This window comes from Phoxinus phoxinus (assembly GCF_949152265.1).
Source record: "Phoxinus phoxinus genome assembly, chromosome: 21".
In the NCBI taxonomy this organism is placed as follows: Eukaryota; Metazoa; Chordata; class Actinopteri; order Cypriniformes; family Leuciscidae; genus Phoxinus; species Phoxinus phoxinus.
The window spans coordinates 21,055,652-21,067,942 of record NC_136896.1 but is presented as its reverse complement, the minus strand read 5'-3'; the positions used below and the strand labels follow the sequence as shown (position 1 = coordinate 21,067,942).

General features: G+C 43.8%; 1 protein-coding gene across 1 annotated transcript in view; it reads left to right on the top strand.

The window, feature by feature from the left end:
* The window catches only part of med1 (mediator complex subunit 1), a 67,031-nt gene that overhangs the window by 42,207 nt on the left and 12,533 nt on the right, over positions 1–12,291 (top strand). The gene's annotated exons all lie outside the window — the stretch shown is intronic.

Below are 12,291 nucleotides of genomic sequence, written 5' to 3'. Positions count from 1 at the left end.
GAGGACGCTAAATTGCGGACGGATTTTTGATATCTCGAACGGTTTGGCCGTGGCGAGGAAACGAAGTTATGGCGAGAAAAGAAAAACACAATGTGTTATAACGTCTTCATACATTTATTGATCTTGATGAAACTTCAGCAGTGTGTTTGTTGTAAGAGGGCGATCACATGGATGTGACTATTGTGAGCCAAAGTTATAGCGCCACCAACTGGCAGCAGGAAGTGTGTTACTTTCAAGATACTTTTGACTAAAGTGGGTGGGTTATTTTTACCTACAGTCACAAAACTCGGTCTGTATATTGTGCTTATCGATCCGGACAACTTTCTCATTTACAGTCATTAGCTCCGACCAACAGGAAGTCAGATATTTTGGTTTGAATGTGGTTTTGTCTCTCTCTGACAGAGTTCCCCCTGCCATTCTCTGTGTGTGTGTGTGTGTGTGTGTGGGGGGGGGGGGGAGGGAGGGAGGGAGGGAGGGCACACACACAGACAGCCCCCCCCCCCCTTTTCTGTGTGTGTTTGGAGGGGAGCAGAAAGACTCACACTGATGCAAGCTCTAAAGCAGACTTCTTCTCGACAGTCAAAGCGGGGTTACGTTATTGCCCGTCGTGCACAGGAACCCGAAAGGCAACGGGGGTGGCGGCTTTTTTTATATATATATATATATATATATATATATATATATATATATATATATATATATATATAAATAAATATAGCTGCAAGCAGCGATGGAGGGCCCAAGCCGGTGGCAGCGCCAGCCCGGTGCCTTTTTACGACTATTCGGGCACTTTTGGGGGCCTTAACGTGCTCAAAAACTCTTGAAACTTTGCACAAATGTCAGAACCCGCGGCCATTAGAGCCGGACTGAAGCTGGTACCCGGGCGTGGCAGGGGGGCTCGACAGCGCCCCCTGGAACGCGGTCCGAAAACTTGGTCCATAAATCAAACACGCTTGCGTGTAATAATATGAAACTCGGTACACTTATAGATCTCATCGGTTCATATATACTTCATGCTCTGACTTTTTACCCCAGCCCAACAGGAAGTCGGCTATTTGGCGTAGTTTAAAAAACACATGCAATGGAATTTAAAATACTCCTCCTAGAAAATTCAACCAATCACCACGAAACTCGGTGTGCATGAAGTCAAGACATGGAGGATGAAAAATTGCCAGGGGATTTTTGATATCTCGAACGGTTTGGCCGTGGCGAGGAAACGAATTTATGGCGAATATTGGAAACAGGAAGTGTGTTATAACATCCTCATACATGAATTGATCTTGATGAAACTTCAGCAGTGTGTTCGCTGTAAGAGGCCGATCACATGGATGTGACTATTGTGAGTCAAAGTTATAGCGCCACCAACTGGCAGCAGGAAGTGTGTCACTTTCAAAATGCTTTAAAATCACCCTCTTATTTTTACCCGATTTGCTTCAAACTTCATCTGTATAATGTAAACACACGACAGATGTAGACCTGTGAAAGGATTATTGATATCTTAAATACTGTTGCCATGGCAACGCATCAAACTTTAATATTCTTTTTTAAAGTTTTTGAGACTCTTAACATGCTTGAAATTGCATGAAACTCTACAGACACTTTACATTTATTGCCTAGTACACTTGTGCAAAGTTTCAGAAACGGGCGTGGTAAGGGGCTCAGTAGCGCCACCTTTAGTCAAAAATGGGGTATTAGTTTTACCTACAGTAACAAAAATCGGTATTTATATTTATCTCCCCGAGCCGGACAACTTTCTAATTGACAGTCATTAGCTCCGACCAACAGGAAGTCAGATATTTTTGTTTGAATGTGATTTGATGGGAATTTTGCCAGTCTCTCTCAGTGTCTGTGTGTGTGAGAGAGGAGGGGGGGGGGGCTTTATTTTAACCCTTTCTCTGCTGTGTGGGACTTCTCGGGCACTTTTGGCGCCCTTAACGTGCTCGAAAACTCTTGAAACTTTGCACACAGGTCAGAACCTGCGGCCATCAGGGCCGGGCTGAAGCTGGTACCCGGGCGTGGCAGGGGGGCTCAACAGCGCCCCCTTTAACGGGGTCCGAAAACTTGGTCCATATATCAAACTGAATATTGCATGAATTAGTATGAAACTCGGTACACATATAGATCTCATCGGGCCGAACAACTTTCGTGCTCTAAGTTTTACGCCAGCCCAACAGGAAGTCGGCTATTATGGGTTGTATGAAAACGCACGCCCCTGGAATTTTATATACTCCTCCAAGAAATTTAATTTGATCTTCACCAAACTCGGTCAGCATGAAGTCAAGACATTGAGGATGCTAAATTGCGGATGGCTTTTTGATATCTCGAACGGTTTGGCCGTGGCGAGGAAACAAATTTATGGCGAGAAAAGAGAAACACGATGTGTTATAACGTCTTCATACATTTATTGATCTTGATGAAACTTCAGCAGTGTGTTTGTTGTAAGAGGGCGATCACATGGATGTGACTATTGTGAGTCAAAGTTATAGCGCCACCAACTGGCAGCAGGAAGTGTGTTACTTTCAAGATACTTTTGACTAAAGTGGGGGGGTTAGTTTTACCTACAGTAACAAAACTTGGTATGTATATTGTGCACATCGAGCCGGACAACTTTCTAATTTACAGTCATTAGCTCCGACCAACAGGAAGTCAGATATTTTGGTTTGAATGTGGTTTTGTCTCTCTCTGCCAGAGTTCCCCCTGCCATTCTGTGTGTGTGAGTGAGTGTGTGTGTGTGTGTGTGTGTGGAGAGGGGAGGGCACACACACAGACAGCCCCCCCCCCCCCCCCCCCCATTGTGTGTGTCTGTGTGGGGAGGGGAGGGAGGGCACACACACAGACAGCCCCCCCTGTCTGTGTGTGTGGGGAGGGGGGCAGAAAGACTCTATTAAAAATAGGTATATTGTGCCATCTAGTGTTTTATACTATGTATATGTGTTTTTTTCTTTTAAACAAGTGTTTTAAAGTACAGTAATTTCAATGAATATATATACCACACTTCATAGGAATTTTCGGTGTTGTGTACTTACAATGGCTGCTGATTTCATGTGTCCGTTAAGTCCATGAGACTGTAGGGTGTCTAATTTTTAATTTTAGGTTTCAGAAGGGTGCTCACGCATACTTTGTGGTTGATATGTGCCCTCGATGCGCACTTTTGCAGAACCCACACTGATGCAAGCTCTAAAGCAGACTTCTTCTCGACAGTCAAAGCGGAGTTACGTTATTGCCCGTCATGCACAGGAACCCTAAAGGCACCGGGGTGGCGGTTTATATATATATATATATATATATATATATATATATATATATATATATATATAAATATAGCTGCAAGCAGCGATGGAGGGCCCAAGCCGGTGGCACCGCCACCTCGGTGCCTTTAGTGCAACTAAAGGCACCGGGGTGGCGGTGCCACCGGCTTGGGCCCGTAATCGCTGCTTGCAGCTATATTTATATTTATTATTGTTCTTCAAGGGTTTGGGGGCTTTTGGGGCCCTTAACATACTAAAAAACTCTTGAAACTTTGCACACGGGTCAGAACCTGCGGCCATTAGAGCCGGACTGAAGCTGGTACCCGGGCGTGGCAGGGGGGCTCGACAGCGCCCCCTGGAACGGGGTCCGAAAACTTGGTCCATAAATCAAACACGCTTGCATGAAATAATATGAAACTCGGTACACTTATAGATCTCATCGGTTCATATATACTTCGTGCTCTGACTTTTTACCCCAGCCCAACAGGAAGTCGGCTATTTGGGGTAGTTAGAAAAACGCATTCAATGGAATTTAAAATACTCCTCCTAGACGATTCAACCAATCATCACGAAACTCGGTGTGCATGAAGTCAAGACATTGAGGATGAAAACTTGCGAGGGGATTTTTTATATCTCGAACGGTTTGGCCGTGGCGAGGAAACGAATTTATGGCGAATATTGGAAACAGGAAGTGTGTTATAACTTCTGCATACATTAACTGATCTTGATGAAACTTCAGCAGTGTGTTCGCTGTAAGAGGCCGATCACATGGATGTGACTATTGTGAGTCAAAGTTATAGCGCCACCAACTGGCAGCAGGAAGTGTGTCACTTTCAAAATGCTTTGAATTCACCCTCTTATTTTTACCCGATTTGCTTCAAACTTCATCTGTATAATGTAAACACACGACAGATGTAGACCTGTGAAAGGATGATTGATATCTTTAATACTGTCGCCATGACAACGCTTTAAACTTTTATATTCTTTTTGGATGCATTTGAGGCTCTTAACATGCTTCAAATTGCATGAAACTCAACATGCATATCACATTTATTGCCTAGTACACTTGTGCGAAGTTTCAGAAACGGGCGTGGTAAGGGGCTCAGTAGCGCCACCTTTAGTCAAAAATGGGGTATTAGTTTTACCTACAGTAACCAAACTCGGTACGTATATTCTTCTCTTCGATCCGGACAACTTTCTAATTTACACTCATTAGCCCCGACCAACAGGAAGTCAGATATTTTGGTTTGAATGGGAGAAGATCTGAGAATTTTGCCAGTCTCTCTCAGTGTCTGTGTGTGTGAGAGAGGAGGGGGGCTTTATGTTAACCCTTTCTCTGCTGTGTGCGACTTCTCGGGCACTTATGGGGCCCTTGACGTGCTCAAAAACTCTTCAAACTTTGCACACAGGTCAGAACCCACGGCCATCAGGGCCGGGTTGAAGCTGGTACCTGGGCGTGGCATGGGGGCTCGACAGCGCCCCCTGGAATGGGATTCGAACACTTGTCCATATATCAAACACGCTTACATGAATAAGTATGAAACTCGGTACACATTTAGATCTCATTGGGCTGAACAACTTTCGTGCTCTAAGTTTTACGCCAATCCAACAGGAAGTCGGCTATTATGGGTTGTATGAAAACGCATGCCCCTGGAATTTGATATACTCCTCCAAGAAAAATTATCCTATCGCCACCAAACTCGGTCAGCATGAAGTAAAGACATTGAGGACGCTAAATTGCGGACGGATTTTTGATATCTCGAACGGTTTGGCCGTGGCGAGGAAACAAAGTTATGGCAAGAAAAGAAAAACACAATGTGTTATAACGTCTTCATACATTTATTGATCTTGATGAAACTTCAGCAGTGTGTTTGTTGTAAAGAGGCCGATCACATGGATGTAACTAATGTGAGTCAAAGTTATAGCGCCACCAACTGGCAGCAGGAAGTGTGTTACTTTCAAGATACTTTTGACAAAAGTGGGGGGGTTATTTTTACCTACAGTCACAAAACTCGGTCTGTATATTGTGCTTATCGATCCGGACAACTTTCTGATTTACAGTCATTAGCTCCGACCAACAGGAAGTCAGATATTTTGGTTTGAATGTGGTTTTGTCTCTCTCTGACAGAGTTCCCCCTGCCATTCTCTCTCTGTGTGTGTGTGTGTGTGTGTGTGTGTGTGTGTGTGTGTGTGTGTGTGTGTGTGTGTGTGTGTGCCCCCCCCACCACCACCACCACCACCACCACACACACACACACAGACAGCCCCCCCCCCCCTTTTCTGTGTGTGTTTGGAGGGGAGCAGAAAGACTCACACTGATACAAGCTCTAAAGCAGACTTCTTCTCGACAGTCAAAGCGGGGTTACGTTATTGCCCGTCGTGCACAGGAACCCGAAAGGCAACGGGGTGGCGGCTTATATATATATATATATATATATATATATATATATATATATATATATATATATATATATATAAATATAGCTGCAAGCAGCGATGGAGGGCCCAAGCCGGTGGCAGCGCCAGCCCGGTGCCTTTAGTGTAACTAAAGGCACCAGGGTGGCGGTGCCACCGGCTTGGGCCCGTAATCGCTGCTTGCAGCTATATTGTTATTCTTCTTCTTCTTCTTTATAATAAAATTTTTTTCAAGGTTTTTGCCACTTTTGGGGGCCTTAACGTGCTCAAAAACTCTTGAAACTTTGCACACTGGTCAGAACCCGCGGCCATTAGAGCCAGACTGAAGCTGGTACCCGGGCGTGGCAGGGGGGCTCGACAGCGCCCCCTGGAACGGGGTCCGAAAACTTGGTCCATAAATCAAACACGCTTGCATGAAATAATATGAAACTCGGTACACTTATAGATCTCATCGGTTCATATATCCTTCATGCTCTGACTTTTTACCCCAGCCCAACAGGAAGTCGGCTATTTGGCGTAGTTTAAAAAACACATGCAATGGAATTTAAAATACTCCTCCTAGACGATTCAAACAATCACCACGAAACTCGGTGTGCATGAAGTCAAGACATTGAGGATGAAAAGTTGCGAGGGGATTTTTGATATCTCGAACGGTTTGGCCGTGGTGAGGAAACTAATTTATGGCGAATATTGGAAACAGGAAGTGTGTTATAACATCCTCATACATTAACTGATCTTGATGAAACTTCAGCAGTGTGTTCGCTGTAAGAGGCCGATCACATGGATGTGACTATTGTGAGTCAACGTTATAGCGCCACCAACTGGCAGAAGGAAGTGTGTCACTTTCAAAATGCTTTGAAATCACCCTCTTATTTTTACCCGATTTGCTTCAAACTTCATCTGTATAATGTAAACACACGACAGATGTAGACCTGTGAAAGGATTATTGATATCTTTAATACTGTCGCCATGGCAACGCTTTAAACTTTTATATTCTTTTTGGATGCATTTGAGGCTCTTAACATGCTTCAAATTGCATGAAACTCAACATGCATTTGACATTTATTGTCTAATAGACATGTGCGAAGTTTCAGAAACGGGCGTGGTAAGGGGCTCAGTAGCGCCACCTTTAGTCAAAAATGGGGTATTAGTTTTACCTACAGTAACCAAACTCGGTACGTATATTCTTCTCTTCGATCCGGACAACTTTCTAATTTACAGTCATTAGCTCCGACCAACAGGAAGTCAGATATTTTGGTTTGAATGTGTACTGTTTGGAGCATTTTCCCTCTGCCCCTCTGCGTCTCTGTGTGTGTGTGTGTGAGAGAGGAGGGGGGCTAGTTTAGTTTAACCCTTTCTCTGCTGTGTACAAAATCTCTGGCACTTTTGAGGGCCTTAACATGCTCGAAAACTCTTGAAATTTTGCACACAGGTCAGAACCCATCAGGGCCAGGCTGAAGCTGGTACCCGGGCGTGGCAGGGGGGCTCGACAGCGCCCCCTGGAATGGGATTCGAACACTTGTCCGTATATCAAACACGCTTGCATGAATTAATATGAAACTCGGTACACATATAGATTTAATCGGGCCGAACAACTTTCCCTGGGTCAAGTTTTACGCCAGCCCAACAGGAAGTCGGCTATTACGGGTTGATTGGAGAACGCTTGCTCTCGCATTTGAAACACTTCTCCTAGAGATTTCATCCGATGACCACGAAACTCGGTCAGCATGAAGTCAAGACATGGAGGATGATAAATTGCCAGGGGATTTTTGATATCTCGAACGGTTTGGCCGTGGCGAGGAAACAAATTTATGATTAAAAAAGGATGCATAAAGTGTGTTATAACTTAGTTATAGTTTTACCTACAGTTACAAAACTCAGCGTGTATATTGATCTTATCAAGCCGAACAACTTTCTAATTTACAGTCATTAGCTCCGACCAACAGAAAGTCAGATATTGTGGTTTGAATGTGGATTGTGTCTCTCTCTGTCTCTCTGCCATTCTGTGTGTGTGTGTGTGTGTGTGTGTGTGTGTGTGTGTGTGTGTGTGTGTGTGTGTGTGTGTGTGTGTGTGTGTGTGTGTGTGTGTGTGTGTGTGTGTGTGTGTGTGTGTGTGTGTGTGTGTGTGTGTGTGTGATTTTGGTTGGGTGACAGTTGTAGGTTACAGTTTGACAAGAGTTTATAGTTTAACAAAAGCACAATGTTGTGCTTTATTGCGAGTGTACATAAATATAGAGAAACACTTTGAATGATGTCCTGTGTGAACAAAATGATGGAGTATGTTTTTATGTCTCCATTCGATCGAGCCACACACACACACACACACACACACACACACAGCATTCCAATCTTGACATCGCAGCATGTTCATTATAGCCTTAATAAAATTTTATAATAAAATAGTCAACCTAACATAAAAAAATTACACTGCTCTGTTTAAATAGTCAGTTGTACAGTTCGTACCATTCACAGTAAGCACCGCTCCACTGTGATGTTTCCAAGCATATATATATATATATATATATATATATATATATCTATATCTATATCTATATCTATATATATATATATATATATATATATATTTCTTCTTCTTCTTCTTTTTATTAGGGCCCAAGCCTTGAAAAGGCGAAGGCCCTATTGTTTTCCTTCGGATTATTCTTCATTATTATTATATTACTACCTTTTGGGCACTTTTGGGGGCCTTAACGTGCTCAAAAACTCTTGAAACTTTGCACAAATGTCAGAACCCGCGGCCATTAGAGCCGGACTGAAGCTGGTACCCGGGCGTGGCAGGGGGGCTCGACAGCGCCCCCTGGAACGCGGTCCGAAAACTTGGTCCATAAATCAAACACGCTTGCGTGTAATAATATGAAACTCGGTACACTTATAGATCTCATCGGTTCATATATCCTTCGTGCTCTGACTTTTTACCCCAGCCCAACAGGAAGTCGGCTATTTGGCGTAGTTTAAAAAACACATGCAATGGAATTTAAAATACTCCTCCTAGACGATTCAACCAATCACCACGAAACTCGGTGTGCATGAAGTCAAGACATGGAGGATGATAAATTGCGAGGGGATTTTTGATATCTCGAACGGTTTGGCCGTGGCGAGGAAACGAATTTATGGCGAATATTGGAAACAGGAAGTGTGTTATAACATCCTCATACATTAATTGATCTTGATGAAACTTCAGCAGTGTGTTCGTTGTAAGAGGGCGATCGCATGGATGTGACTATTGTGAGTCAAAGTTATAGCGCCACCAACTGGCAGCAGGAAGTGTGTCACTTTCAAAATGCTTTGAATTCACCCTCTTATTTTTACCCGATTTGCTTCAAACTTTATGTGTATAATGTAAACACACGGCAGATGTAGACCTGTGAAAGAATTATTGATATCTTAAATACTGTTGCCATGGCAACGCTTTAAACTTTTATATTCTTTTTGGGTGCATTTGAGGCTCTTAACATGCTTCAAATTGCATGAAACTCAACATGCATATCAGATTTATTAGGTACTAGGCATGTGTGAAGTTTCAGAAACGGGCGTGGTAAGGGGCTCAGTAGCGCCACCTTTAGTCAAAAATGGGGTATTAGTTTTACCTACAGTAACAAAAATCGGTATTTATATTTATCTCCCCGAGCCGGACAACTTTCTAATTTACAGTCATTAGCTCCGACCAACATGAAGTCAGATATTTTGGTTTGAATGTGATTTGATGGGAATTTTGCCAGTCTCTCTCAGTGTCTGTGTGTGTGAGAGAGGAGGGGGGCTTTATTTTAACCCTTTCTCTGCTGTGTGGGACTTCTCTGGCACATTTGGGGCCCTTAACGTGCTCGAAAACTCTTGAAACTTTGCACACAGGTCAGAACCTGCGACCATCAGGGCTGGGCTGAAGCTGGTACCCGGGCGTGGCAGGGGAGCTCAACAGCGCCCCCTTGAACGTGGTCCGAAAAACTTGGTCCATATATCAAACACGTTTGCATGTAATAATATGAAACTCGGTACACATATAGATTTAATCGGGCCGAACAACTTTCGTGCTCTAAGTTTTACGCCAGTCCAACAGGAAGTCGGCTATCATGGGCTGTATGAAAATGCATGCCCCTGGAATTTGATATACTCCTCCAAGAAAAATTATCCTATCGCCACCAAACTCGGTCAGCATGAAGTCAAGACATTGAGGACGCTAAATTGCGGACGGATTTTTGATATCTCGAACGGTTTGGCTGTGGCGAGGAAACGAAGTTATGGCGAGAAAAGAAAAACACAATGTGTTATAACGTCTTCATACATTTATTGATCTTGATGAAACTTCAGCAGTGTGTTTGTTGTAAGAGGGCGATCACATGGATGTGACTATTGTGAGTCAAAGTTATAGCGCCACCAACTGGCAGCAGGAAGTGTGTTACTTTCAAGATACTTTTGACTAAAGTGGGTGGGTTATTTTTACCTACAGTCACAAAACTCGGTCTCTATATTGTGCTTATCGATCCGGACAACTTTCTCATTTACAGTCATAAGCTCCGACCAACAGGAAGTCAGATATTTTGGTTTGAATGTGGTTTTGTCTCTCTCTGACAGAGTTCCCCCTGCCATTCTCTGTGTGTGTGTGTGTGTGTGTGTGTGTGTGTGTGTGTGGGTGTGGGGGGGGGGGAGGGAGGGAGGGAGGGAGGGCACACACACAGACAGCCCCTCCCCCTTTTCTGTGTGTGTTTGGAGGGGAGCAGAAAGACTCACACTGATGCAAGCTCTAAAGCAGACTTCTTCTCGACAGTCAAAGCGGGGTTACGTTATTGCCCGTCGTGCACAGGAACCCGAAAGGCAACGGGGTGGCGGCTTTTTATATATATATATATATATATATATATATATATAAATATAAATAAATATAGCTGCAAGCAGCGATTACGGGCCCAAGCCGGTGGCAGCGCCACCCTGGTGCCATTCTTCTTCTTCTTTATTATTATTATATTACTACCTTTTGGGCACTTTTGGGGGCCTTAACGTGCTCAAAAACTCTTGAAACTTTGCACAAATGTCAGAACCCGCGGCCATTAGGGCCCGACTGAAGCTGGGACCCGGGCGTGGCAGGGGGGCTCGCCAGCGCCCCCTGGAATGGGATTCAAAAACATGTCCATATCTCAAACACGCTTGCATGTAATAATATGAAACTCGGTACACATATAGATCTCATCGGGCCAAACAACTTTCGTGCTCTAAGTTTTACGCCAGTCCAACAGGAAGTCGGTTATTATGGGCTGTATGGAAACGCATGTTCTGGCATTTGAAACACTTGTCCTAGAGAATTCATCGGATGACCACGAAACTCGGTGTGCATGAAGTCAAGACATGGAGGATGATAAATTGCGAGGGGATTTTTGATATCTCGAACGGTTTGGCCGTGGCGAGGAAACGAATTTATAGCGAATATTGGAAACAGGAAGTGTGTTATAACATCCTCATACATTAACTGATCTTGATGAAACTTCAGCAGTGTGTTCGCTGTAAGAGGCCGATCATATGGATGTGACTATTGTGAGTCAAAGTTATAGCGCCACCAACTGGCAGCAGGAAGTGTGTCACTTTCAAAATGCTTTGAATTCACCCTCTTATTTTTACCCGATATGCTTCAAACGTCATCTGTATAATGTAAACACACGGCAGATGTAGACCTGTGAAAGAATTATTGATATCTTAAATACTGTTGCCATGGCAACGCTTTAAACTTTTATATTCTTTTTGGGTGCATTTGAGGCTCTTAACATGCTTCAAATTGCATGAAACTCAACATGCATATCAGATTTATTAGGTACTAGGCATGTGTGAAGTTTCAGAAACGGGCGCGGTGGAGGGGCTCAGTAGCGCCACCTTTAGTCAAAAATGGGGTATTAGTTTTACCTACAGTAACAAAAATCGGTATTTATATTTATCTCCCCGAGCCGGACAACTTTCTAATTTACAGTCATTAGCTCCGACCAACAGGAAGTCAGATATTTTGGTTTGAATGTGATTTGATGGGAATTTTGCCAGTCTCTCTCAGTGTCTGTGTGTGTGAGAGAGGAGGGGGGGCTTTATTTTAACCCTTTCTCTGCTGTGTGGGACTTCTCGGGCACTTTTGGGGCCCTTAACGTGCTCGAAAACTCTTGAAACTTTGCACACAGGTCAGAACCTGCGGCCATCAGGGCTGGGCTGAAGCTGGTACCCGGGCGTGGCAGGGGAGCTCAACAGCGCCCCCTTGAACGTGGTCCGAAAAACTTGGTCCATATATCAAACACGCTTGCATGTAATAATATGAAACTCGGTACACATATAGATTTAATCGGGCCGAACAACTTTCGTGCTCTAAGTTTTACGCCAGTCCAACAGGAAGTCGGCTATTATGGGCTGTATGAAAATGCATGCCCCTGGAATTTGATATACTCGTCCAAGAAAAATGATCCTATCGCCACCAAACTCGGTCAGCATGAAGTCAAGACATTGAGGACGCTAAATTGCGGACGGATTTTTGATATCTCGAACGGTTTGGCCGTGGCGAGGAAATGAAGTTATGGCGAGAAAAGAAAAACACAATGTGTTATAACGTCTTCATACATTTATTGATCTTGATGAAACTTCAGCAGTG